This window comes from Dendroctonus ponderosae, unplaced genomic scaffold (assembly GCF_020466585.1).
Source record: "Dendroctonus ponderosae isolate FM_Combo_2020 unplaced genomic scaffold, Dpon_F_20191213v2 Dpon_F_20191213_1, whole genome shotgun sequence".
Taxonomy (NCBI): Eukaryota; Metazoa; Arthropoda; class Insecta; order Coleoptera; family Curculionidae; genus Dendroctonus; species Dendroctonus ponderosae.
Genome location: NW_026017110.1, coordinates 59137885 through 59151157, shown reverse-complemented (window position 1 = coordinate 59151157; position 13273 = coordinate 59137885). Strand labels below are relative to the sequence as shown.

Genomic DNA, 13273 nt, shown 5'->3' with positions numbered 1-13273 from the left:
GGAATTGTTAAAATAAAAATGGTGTAAAACTGCAAAAACCCCAATGTTGTTCCAAAAACTAGATAGACCAGGAAATTAATAAAATATTTATTTGGCTTGAACTCTTGCCATTAGGTTTCAGTTTTTCCTGCCCATCGGTTACTATCCGGAATCTTTAAGTACAGGCAAATCAAGTGACGCTTGACTTTTATTGTCAAATTAATTTAAATTCAACTCGTGAAGAAACATCTTTTAAACAGAGAACTGTATACTTAAAGCAATCAATACAGGGATAACTGAAGGTCCATGGGGCGTAATAATAAAATATCTTTTTTCCCGAACAGAAAACCAAATATACGATTCGGCTTAAGCTCCGGTCTATTGTTTTTAAAGGATCTCTATAAATCATGGAGGGTTCTACCAGTGGCGTAATTTAGAGGATATGATCGGAAAATATGTAAATTTTGAATTCAAAAGTTGATATGTGTTTACCTTTCCTTCTCTCAGTTGATTTATTCACTGAAACTGGATCATTTTCCCTCAATCACATTGCAGTGCTTTTACCTGTAACAAAAATCAAACCGTAGAATGCTAAATATTTCGTAATAGAATTTCACTTTGGAAGTGAAAGACTTCAATTATGGTCTCAGTTTTATCACGGATTTCATCCGGCTGTAATACTTTAATGTACTTTTATGGTTTTCATTTAAGATACTCCGAAGTTTTATTCACATTTATTCATATTTAGGTTAACTGCAGAACTTTGTTCTGTCGAAATGTGGAAAATATCTCAATGACCGACAGCATCCAGATAAAAATTATGCAATATAATTTTGAATTTTTACCAATAATGTCAAGTAGACATCAGCTTTATCGACTTGGCTTTATATCCAGAATAATTTTGTGGTTTTGTGCAAAATAAATTAGCCAGAAAATTCAAGGATAAAAAGGTTGGCTTGTGCACCCAAAATGTATATTAAACAATGCTGATTCATGATTCATATTGTGAATAAAAATGATCCTTAAAGCCTGACAGGTTTTACCTTGACGTGTAAGAGCCAGAATCTCATCAGATCCATGAGAACAGGCCCACATGTACTGGCACCGATGAATAATAATGCAGTGCTGTTGATAAATCGACATTTCAATAATTATGCCCCCATGTTCATCATGTGTGCTTTGTTTATGTATACAAAATATTCCCTGGAGGTTCATGTGTTTGCAAAAACCAGGTTTGCAAATGTGCCCAGAACGGTGGAGTGAATCTAGTCATCCACAAGTAAAGCAAATTTTTATTTTCATCTAAATTAATTTGCGACTTTATACATTTGTCAATCAGCACTTTCAGGGATTTACCTTTAATTTGCTCTAGTTCGAATAGTATAGATGACATGAATCATCGAATGTGATTAATCGCCGCAACCGAAGCCTTTGAGCTTTCTATAAAGTAATGAAGGGCTTTTTCGCACCTTGAAGTGTGTAATTAAATTAAAATATCAGGCCAAGTGCTTTGGATCCAGCTGCACATCCTGAGATTACTATTAAATGTTCAGATTTTGCTACATTTAGACAAGGATTCTCAGTTCACATATAAAAAATGCAGTTTGTGATCCTTTATTATTTTTCACAATATAACCATTAACATAAATGACTTCGTTTTTTTCGCACTTATTATTATTTCCGTGCCATATCCTGATGATGTAGGTATCGGTTGAGACGTTCCAGACAGGTACATAATAGCGGATCATCTACACAATCCCCAAATTTCCTATTTATTATAAATTGACGACCTCCGGTTATTGATGAACCATCATAATAAGAAAATGCGTCATTAGTTTTCAGGTTTTTGCGCCTATGAAAGGCAATTTTGCAGAATCGACCTTAAATAAAGCTTTTTGAAAACTCATTAATTATCTCTTGTAAAAGTGTATTGTTAATATCTCGTTTGACAGGTTAATTAGGTGCTTTCCTCAACCGCTTCGGAAACATTTTTGATCGTACTTTTAATGGGGAAATTGCCTTTTTGTGTGTCAAGGATCATTTCATTAAAGTTTTTTGCGTATATAAAATACTGAATAAAATATATTTTCAAGGATATTGTATAAAACACTGTATTTTTGGCGTAAGTAATCGGTAACAGGCTGGATTGAGAAAGCAATAAAACTCAAACCAAAACGATAAAATAAAAATGAAATAAAACACTAGCGAAAAAAATTATATGGTCTAAAATGGAAACGCCGCTTTAGAACACTCGGAAAGTAGTAAACATGGCAGTTTACTTGTAACGAACTAAATCGTATATAATTTGGAAATTTACATCAGTCTGGCATAATTAAGCTGAAATGCTTTTGTCATGATGAAGCTGTACAAATAGCGTTTATTACTCTGCCTGGTTTGTCTTTATTTCAAACACAAATTAGCCTTTAGTCAAATAACGCTTAACATTCATTACTATCCATTTTAAGAATGCAATTACAAGAGAACACCATGAACAAAATTAAGATTGAATTGCTGAAACAAACTCGCTGAATTTTTTTCACAGTGCAAATTGCAGCAAGTTTTAATTAGAAGGAAAATTCGTTATCTTTAAGTAAAATTAGCGACAAAAAATAAATGGTATTTGCGTTAGATTACTGGAAAGTTTAAACAAAGTTAGCTCAAATTAGCGAACACTTCTTAAGACAAAAAAAGGAAGCCGCGCGTTTTTAACTACCGAGTATTACTTTTCGAGCTGTAGAATTTTATGAATTTAGACTAACTTTTTGATGGGAAAAGTAAATAGGAAACTAGAATTCAGTACGGATAGGAGGAAATTCTGCTTCTTCTAAAGAGAAACATTCTCCAAGATCAATTAATATTCTTGCTGTTCGCAACCGAGCATCGATTTAAGTTTTACTCGAAATTAAATACGTTGGAACAATTTATTTAAGTGAACATGGAGTTATGAAGTATATGGGAATTGAAAAATGTAAATATTTAAATATTCGTTTGAAAATTTCCAGTTGAACCCATTCACTGCAAATTAAAATAACAATTATGAGGATACTTAGATTGTTTTAAAATTAATATAGTAAAATAAGATTCTTTTTATTTGGAAGGAAAGTTTAAATCGGATTAAATTTTAAAAACTCCGGCTTACAAAATGATTTTCCTAACAAAGCAGTAATTGTTTTTGTGATGCATGATTGATTTACCTACATTTTTCTGGTGCAAAAATACATGAACAACAATGCAAATTTAACGTCACTTTGAATAGCAGCTTTAAAATAAAACGTATATTTAAATAAACTAAATTAATCATCTGATTTTGTTGATTTCGGACATTTTAATTCAAATGCAACAAATGCGTTCCGCTGTCATATGGATTTAGGAATAATTACATTTGAATTTCGTACGGGATATAAACCGCAATAGGAAAAACCACTTTTAATCAATGTAGTCACGGTCACAGTTTAAACGAGTATTTCTTTCTGTTTGTTAAAGTTAATCTTCTATTAAATTATAAACGGAAATTTAATTAAACGATTTAATAAATAATGCTGTGGTTGAGCTAATCGTGATGGATGGAATATTCTTATTATTATATGGCTATTCAACGTAAGCCCTATTTAATAGCTATTTCCATAACTATTACATTCAATAACAGGTGAAATTGTCTCTCATTACCCCCGCCAGCAGTTTTGCAGATTTATCGTTCACATATCACAGTGATGATGTTAAAGTTAAACTTTCCGATTTATGCTTCACTACATCGCATTGGAGACCGTAAAGCTATTTTAGGGTAGTGTAATTTATAACCCTATTTACTTACTCACTTAACGTAATTATGTTCCATGCCATTGTAATCTGGGTTACTGTTGTGATTAAAATACTTGCAATTTGCGCTTTCCGGTTGAATACATTTTTTGGCAATGGTCACACCTAGTTTGCATTCAAACCTTTATTTGTACAAGAAATTGATGATTTGTACACTGCCATCATCAGATCAGCTTTGTGCTAATTAAGCGTCATTATCCTTTTCCGTTTAATTCATCAGATTTATTGAGGCAGATTACGCTGAGTTTTGTTAAAATTTTCATGGATTGTATGAAATGGTTTAAGCTTACGCGACAATCACTTGAACAATCGGTGTTTTCAGATTATCAGATCGTCGTCGATAGACATTTTTTGACATAATCTGAAGCTGTTAGCCATGCGTGCTAGCGAAACGTTTTGATCAAATTCCTGTTGACGCCAGCCTAATAACCCGGAAAATAGTGAAAACTGAAATAGTGTTATCTGTTAAAATACATGCGCTATTTAACCATGAAACGAGGAAAAAAAATCGAATAAATCCCAGGGTTGGAAGCAATGTTCAAATGTGCGTGCTTTGGGTTTTTTCACTTCCGGTCTCGTGTTAATGAGAAAACCACTAAGCGCGAACGAAAATATCTACAAATTTCATACCCGCAAATATAATTCGCCAATCAAAAAAAATGTTGTCACGATTTGCATGATTGTCTTGAATAATATCCGAGTTTTTCGTCAAAATTCGACAATAAGTATAAACTTCGGAGGGAAAATTCTCTGGCATTACAGTCGCCTCGTTGGTAAATTAGGAAGTACGTGAAGGGAATGGAAACGGTTTAGTGGGACAAAGAGAAGTTTGTGAAGTAAATTGCTACTTGAAAGTTTCAGTATTTAAGGAACCATTTCTGTCAATAGCGGTTTGTATAATCTAATATATCCGCAAAGTGCAGTAAAATTTGATATTATATAGTCCATGGACTGGGACATTTTCCAATTTAACTGGAAACGTGCTCAGCTCTGCAACAATCCAACGTGTTATCATATGCGTGTCTTCATTAATAAATTTCCATTTTTAATTTACTTTTTGTTATAATACCACGCTAACCTGGAACCGGAAATCTCGCTGCATAATTAGCGGGTGAAGCGTAATTTGTGACATAACCGCAGTTGCCGCGTAAATGAAAATATAAAGAGATTAACTCGTGACTAACAAGGGACTTTTGTTATGAAATGAATGTCCGGAAAGAAATCTGCTGTAGATTTTACACAGCTCGTTAAGTTCACCCTGTCGGTTGGTTAGCCAGCGCGAAACATGAGAAACTTTTTAAAACGAAACTAGTCCCGGGCCAATGTTTTTTGCCTAAATTTTAATCAACTTTTCAACCCGCTAAAAATTCCGTCACCTAGTTTAATGAGGTTTCCGCACATAAATAGTGAATAGTGGGAATATGACCTACTTCAACAAAGCACAAAATTGTCTCCGAATTTGTCCCGTAAACTCTTATTTCCCCCATGCCAATCTGACGAAGTTTAAATGCTTTTAAATCGTGCCTTTCCTCACACTAAATCCTTCTCAAGTACAGTCACGTAGTGTTTAATTTCTAGTCGCAGCAGTTTTAATGTTGGTCAACTTTGAAGACAAAGTTTCCATCTAATGCGAGAACTTCCATGAGTTAGTCACATCATTGTTGATTTGATCACGATCAAAGGCATTCATTAAGATTAATTATCGTGATTACCTACTTGATAACTTGTGAATTTCGACAGCTTAAATTTGCATTGAAACAGAGTATTTAGGATCAGATCAGCTGCTCCCGAATAAATTTGTTAATTTCCGGCTGCACAATGAAAGCGTGTACCTTCAATCAACATACTTCCTTTTAACATACAGATACAGAATGAAATTCGCAGAGAGAATAGAAGAACAAAATGACCACCGACTTGCATGCGAGCACGAAGCTTATAAAAACTAAAAGCAACGCGTCAGGATTTTTCAGTTTTAAAATTCTATTCGGTTTCGTGCCACAAGCTCGCGTTTTGAATGGATTCATTTAAGAAAATTCGCCTTCATGTAATGAAGCTTCAAATTCTCCGGAAGCAGCACGAAATCATGTAAGAAAAATCCGCACTACATAAAAAGTAACACTTTGAAGATACAACAGGAAAAATACCCTGCATAGAATTTCTGCAGATGCTTAACCAGTAGGTTGCTAAAACAAGTGTTAATTCAAGAGTTTCAATCAGCCTTTATTTGATTCGTGTATTTTCCTTTTGTTATATGGTAAAACGAGCTGTTAGTAGATGATAAAAATTCAAGTCAGATCTTTTTATCCCCATGTAGAGAAGGCGCAAAAGGTAAAAAAATATAGAGATATATTTGCTTTTCGTTTATATTCGGTTTGCAACAGCCTGCTTTGCATGTGTGACGGGCGCATGATTCATTAGTTATTTAAAATTCATTTCGCTGTATTGTGCTATGTTTCAGCTTATTTTTTTTTCAATTCTTATCGAGATGACAGTCCAATCGCACGCGGGAAAGTATTTATTGCTGATTGAAAGTATAAACTATTTGAAACTGTGGACAAACAGATACGATTAACATCTTAAAAACTTCAAGATAATCCAAACCACGTACGTTGTCTTAGATGAAAAACTAAATCTCATTAAATTAATGTGATGTTGTTGACGATTTTATATCCCTTTATAATTTTTCCAAGCGTAAGTGCTCGTATGGCACGTGGGAATGGCACGTGTAGGTTACACCGCATGCAATGTGTGAAATGAATTCAGTTTTATTTTCACGCAGACAGATTTTTTTGTAAATTTTTTACCTCAAGACTGAAGTATGGAATTAAATAATCACATCGTAAAAACAGCACAAAGTGTAAATGGCTGCTGAATATGAAGTGCCGAATGGCAAATTTCACGCAATAAATCGTCTAATGGAGATTTTTTCTGCGTAAACTCGAGGAAATTGAGTTTTAGCTTTGAATATAAATAAACTAAAATTAAGTACTCTCCATACTGATTGAAAACATGGGAAAATTGAATTTCCGTATTAAATAATAATTGGTTCGACATTTTAGAAATAACTCCGATGTTTATTTTGTCAACCCCGAATGGAATTTCAAAGCCAGAAACCCAAATTGGTCGCATAAATATTTCAATTTCACTGAAGTATTTTAATATTCATGAAAGACGAGAACTATTATTGGCTTTTTGTGTTATAGATCTGCCACTGGTTTTATCAAATTTACCTGAAAGTCCCAAAACATTGATTAGAGCTGCAGATAGAGCAAAAAATGCATTATTTACGACGAGCCAGTTTAAAGCTCCAAAGTTATTTAATTTTAAGGTGCCATTTCCGAACAAAACGCCGCTATTTTACCAAAATTTATTGAATAGCAATACGGACTTTCTGACTTCAGTTTGTTTGCTCGATTAAATGGGTGACCTACATTTCCATTGTAGAGCTAAAGTATTTATAAGTATTAGAAAGACGATCTTTCATATTAAAGATTGGAAATATCTGTTTAAAGACACTTGAATTGTTTGCTAAGGGCCCAATACGCTTCTGATATGAGAATACAGATGGAATATTGATTATTTTTGGAAATATTATGGACGGTTTTCGAACCATGGATAGCAAAAAACATGTCTTAGAGTTTCCCCAAACTATCGAAGAGTTATAGAAACGTATTTTAATAAGACTACTTTGATCCATAACAGCGAGGGATGAATTTGCCATCTCGCAAATATTACATTTCCCAAGCATAATAAATTATCGAGTAATTCTACATCGGAAGGAAGCGCCGGCCTGCGCCTGTTATCTATATGTAAAAGCTAATTGCAAAATCGAGCTAGTAAAGGATAACAATTCGCTCATGAGATAATGACAAAGGGGAACCAACGTCCGGGACAATAACAATAGGGTGCAAAAAAATCTTCAGAATTCCAAATCAATGCCTTTACATTTCTTTTTTCCATGCCCAACAAGCAAGAGGTGTGGTTGAGTGTAGTGCAAACCTAAATATCGGTAAGTTTTTGTAACCAAATCGCTGCAAGTTGACAGAAATTAATATTAGACATTGTCTGGCTAGTCGTAGACACGTTATCAGGCGAAAATTACAGACCGAACGAATGGAATGGCAGAATAGATCATAGTAGTTTAAGAGAACATTTACTGTGCATGTGACATTTGGATACACCCCTTAATTTGGAGTGACAAGCAGACAAAGCCACTCGACTGTAAACGTATTTAAAATAACAAACGGTGTCTCGAATGCGATATTATTTACTTTAGAGCGACGAAAATTCGATTTTCCAAAGGTTTTCTTAAAAGCCTTGAAGGAATTTAAATTTGAAGCGAAGTTTGGATCGCCAGGCTTTTACATCTGGTTCATTAAACGGAAGCTTCTATTTACCTATTACTATTCCAATTAACTAAATCCTATTGTGGGAATTGATCGCTGTCTTAATTTATTTATACTGTGGAAGCTGAGCAAAAATAGTTCATTCTTAGGTGAGACATAAAACTAGACTTCGCTATCCTGAAAGTAATGAATTACCGGCCTACCGTACAGGACACATTTACTAGCCAATAAATTAAGGAACCAGAGGGCTGAAATTATTTGGATATGAAACAGTTTTATTTATGCTTTACACTTACTCATCTGGTATGTGTTCTTTTGACAAATTGTATGTGCAGCTGATCCTTTATGCGCTTGTGGGGTTCTAAATATATAAATTTTTATATATTTACACTGAATAAATAAGTAGACAAAATAACATCTTTTGTGGCAATACAGGCCTTCTAGTAAAACAAAGTTCGACTATACAATAATAGAATATTTCCGAAGTAATTTAATTGTCAAGAATCTGGGATATAAAGTAAAGTAAAGTTTCCACAATACTTTCCATTTATCCAATTTGCCATCAAAGACTAAGTCAGATTTAAATTTGGTTCACAAAACATGTACAAAAGGAAAACAAGAATTATGAATGAGTTTATTTATGCCCTGTCTTCTGTAACTCTTTAAGTCAGCGATGGCAAGAAAAGAGGGGTAAAGAACAGTTGTACATACATTTGTGACTTTCATAATTAAAATGCCGCATAAATGAAAGTGAGTTTGGTGTTTACGTTAACATCACACTTAATAAAGATTAATATCTTACAGAACTCGGATATCGACGTTTGTTCTATATTGCGTTTGATATTAATCATGGCACCTTAATATTAATTTAGTGAATGAAAAAGAAAATTAAAAAACAGCAGCAGTTTAAAACGTTATAATACTGGACAGCCGGCGCTATTTGCAATGTCGAAATCAAATATAACGGCTTAAGGGTTAAAAAGGCTCGACTGGAAATGCTTTACGCAATTAAAATGTTCCAGCAGCATTTCCATTTATTGAATTGAACGTGTTAAAATCAACGGTTTATTTCGGATTTATGAGTGAAGTCGTTTTAGTGAAAGATTCCGCGGCATTTTCAATAACTCCAAAAAATTGCAAAGAATCTCTATTATCATTCAATTGGCTATACTCACATATCCCACCTCATTTCCATTTGTTCCTTTTTTAGATAGGTCACGTGTAAGAGAAATTTCCATTCGCTTCGAGTCTTGATCGTTTTTTCCTTCAGCCAAATATCACTATTTACTTTGACATGAGAATCAATAAAAAACTTATTAACTGGCGGAAGGAACCCATGATTTCTCAGCGCTAGGGTCGTTAGAAAAACAGAAGAAAGCACAATTTTAAAGGTTTAAAACTGAGATATAAAGGACCTTTGATAACGAGGGGCCGGAAGTATATACGGGTTTCGGTGGTATTTTTACGCTCGAAGAGGTTTTGCAACGGGATATGCTTTTTGTTAAGGATTTGTATGCAGTCAGCACTCCTCCAACGATTTCTTTTTGTTAGGTAAATACAACGGATTTTAATGAGACAATTTTAGTCCATACCTTTGACTTAATACAGAAAATCACTTCAATTTGCCAAGTCCATTCCCGCACTATCCATAAAAAGGACCCGAGAACATCTAATTAATGGGCTTTCCCTTTGTGAAGAATTATGGATATTTATTTACCTGACCAAAGATCGATTACGAAGCAGAGCAGGGTGTGATCAAGTTGGGCCGATGTGAAATATTTTAGGGGTATTATAAATAGAGGGACGCGTGAGTTGTTAACTTTATCAAATGGACTTCGCCACCAGGTGCGTGTAGACTTTTTTAATTACGGTAATTTCTAGGGGCATATTTTCCAGCCAATAAGTAAGAAAAACACTGTTTTTGAGCTTATTGGATTAGGGGCGGATCCAGCTTTCAAGTCAGAAGGGGGGTCATGTAGAAGAATTTCAGTCCATTGTTGTCTATTAAATCAGAAAAACTATCGTCAGTCTACATAAAACCATCACAAAGGGGGTTATGGCCCCCTCGACAACAATGATGAGATGGTTGGTCATGACATGACATTGCTATTGTTGGATAGAGAATTGAAAATTCGATTCAGTCAGAACAACATGAGTGAGGAAATTCGAGTACTGTTGACCCAGAAAGTGAAATTTGAATATCACACCCTTAGAAGCAAGATTATGCTAAAATTTCATGTTGTACCATTTCTTGCTCATTCCTCGGAAGCGAAATGAGCAAAAACGCTCATTTTTACATGATTCTAGAGAAAATTAAATGGCCTTTTCAGAAAGTGAGAGGCAGTTTTCTCAAAAAGGTCTTGAGTTCAAGAAGTTTAAGATTTGTTTGCTTTTTTTGTTGGAAAATCGACTCAAACATGACGCTGCGTTTTTTTCGAAGTTTCTCAAGCCCGTTTGAACCACAGAATTAGTTCTGGCATCCTTGGATAGAGAATTTCAAATTCGATTCAGTCATAACAACATGAGTGAGGGAGTTCGAGTAATTTTTACCCAGAAAGCGAAATTTCAGTATCATACGTCGACGAGGGGCGGATCCAATTTTGATGAAAATTTTATGGAGTTTTGAGTGACACTTTTTTTGCTGAAATCGACCTCCTATAAAATTTTCAATCAAAAATCTAAATTTTACAGCTGCGGTTTTTGGGATTAATAGACTGTTTGCCAGCTAGGAAGCTCTTCAATAAATATATATACTTGCGAACATAATACGGAAGATATTGTCGGTTAAAGATCACGGTTTCTCAAAAAGGACTCAAAATTGACAGAAAATGTGTATTATTTCGGAAATGATGAGTCTTTCGTGTTTCTTTAAAAGCTCGTAGCATTCCGCGCTTTTCTCTGATGAAAATGGCTTAACATTAAAGGCTGTTTGAGAGACTTTTTTTTACGGAAATCGACATTTTACCCCACCCTTATACAAACACAAATTCAGCGCATCCGTCATCATCAGCAAATGTAATTTTGTTTGATCAGAACTGCACAAAATTGTGGAAAATTGTGCCTGAACTGAGTTTCTCGCCATGTCCAGTTCACGCTGTAGATATACAAACCTACTTCGTACTAAAAGTTTAAAGGCAACAATTAAACCAGATCAAAACTATCAATTGATTTAAATGTTGCTAAATCAAAATAGACTTAAGAGACGTAATTCACCTTGCCGGGGCTACTGCTATTGGTTGATTTACAAATTTTATATTGTGACTATTACGCACATAAAATCGAAAAACGTAATTGTACTCATTAAACAATTCAATTAAAGCGTTCTAAATATCCAAAATAGTTTTTGTTGAATTTCATCAAAATTTGATTTTTGCTTGTTTAGAATTGATGGTACAGGCTGCCGGAAAGCCATAAAAAATTATTAGTGAGTCAAACAGGGTCTTCATACCAACAAAATAAAGCCAAAACTCACCATTAAAACATTCTTACGCCATAGGACTTTTGAATTTTGAGAAACCCTAGTTGTAGAATATTTCCGTGGATTAAAAGAACGTTTTTACTTGACATTACGTCTTCTATTTGTAGGCTTCAGTTAATTGCTACCAATGTTAAAATAAAACGACAGCATGCTTATTAATTTGGGGAACGAAGAAGCATATAAATACTCAATTTAAGTACCATTTATCGACTTACGTCCTGGAAGCTGGCGCTATAATTAGATCATGGCGATGGGAAAATAAAAATACCTGGTTTGTTTGGTCTACTTTATCCCGGTTGAATTGATTTAATTTGAAACAATTATTTTAGAATTAGTAATTGGAATAAAAACACGTTTTTTTTATTTATTAAGCTTCCTCTAAATAACTGCTTAAAAATTCGGCGCTTGTACTAACCGTAATTAAAATTTTCCGGTGAAAATGACCCAGCAGCAGAATTTGTGAAGAAAAGAGTTAATAAATGACTTTCGGGAACAAGATAATAAAATTCACCTTTAATATTAATTGCATCTCGTTTTAAGGGGATTAAAGCATATTGTAGTCATTTTTCATAACGGAAAATGTTTATAATGTTTCACATGAAAAGTTAATTCTTTGACTGCGAATATTTGAATACAGCTTATAATTAAAATCTTATCAAGTCGAAAAGCTTCTCTTTCTCGTTTAGTGAGTGAAGACGTATTGAAAAAATCCGATAGAAAATTCGAGCAACCATGGATGTCAGCATTAACTTTTTCCTTCGGCTTCTAATAGCCGAGACACGATTATTTTCCACATATAAATATAAATACCTTTAAATTCGGATATAAAAGCGACTTTATGATCCTCGTAAATTGTCCTACTCATGTTAAGGGTATATGCACTAGGTAATAAATTGAGTTGCCCTATAAAATGACAAGTGCATAAATGTTTTCCGCAAAAGCACTACAACGCGGTAAACCGATGTTTGCTCAATATGACTTCCCTTCACATTTATTTGTACTATTTCAAGATTTATTTATATTTTTTATTGAGAATTTTGCACGTATTGCAATTGATCAGGAAAGTTAAAAGTTACATCTGCTTAGAAAGGATCACTAGGGCTGTTCTAATGACATGTATAATTTTTAGCACACATTGATTGCCTGGTGTTGATTTTTATTTATGTATACAATTGTATTAGACTTCTATTCAGTAAAATTAGTTCACTTTCTAGACGTAACATACTTGCTGTGACGCGAAAGGAAATGTAATAAACTGAACAATTGTTTGCACTTTGATATTGAGTTTTAAAACTTTACATTAAGTACCTTGGAAACTTTTTTAAAGTTTAAAAATAAGATTGACAAACATCTAAAGCGATACATATAGCTAGAGGTGATTTTTCTTTCAAATATTAAAAAGTGATATCAATTTCGATTATATCTAAAATATAAGGAAAGTATAGGGATCGTATCAATTTTCGCGTCTAAAAGTTTTGATTTATCAAAGTTTATATCAGGGAGAAGTTTCTCCTAAAAAACGACGTTAGACGCTACTCTGTTTTCGCGATTCGGAGTTTTTATGAAAATCGGAACTAAAGAAACGAATGCCGCTAAATGGTCGTCAAGTTCCAGAAAATGTGATATTAACAAATCGTTGTCTTGGGCAAACCAA

At 33.9% G+C, this 13273-nt stretch overlaps 1 protein-coding gene across 2 annotated transcripts in view; it reads right to left on the bottom strand.

Annotated features, from left to right (window-relative positions):
- LOC109532934 (insulin-like growth factor-binding protein complex acid labile subunit) overlaps nucleotides 1–13273 on the bottom strand; it is a 48530-nt gene that overhangs the window by 18542 nt on the left and 16715 nt on the right. The window contains exon 1 of one of the 2 annotated variants that reach the window (XM_019898081.2): nucleotides 472–546. The exons of the other annotated variant lie outside the window; for it this stretch is intronic. The gene's annotated coding sequence lies outside the window, so the exon portion shown is untranslated. Of the gene's footprint in view, nucleotides 1–471; nucleotides 547–13273 lie in introns of those variants that run through there. 2 annotated transcript variants of the gene reach the window in all.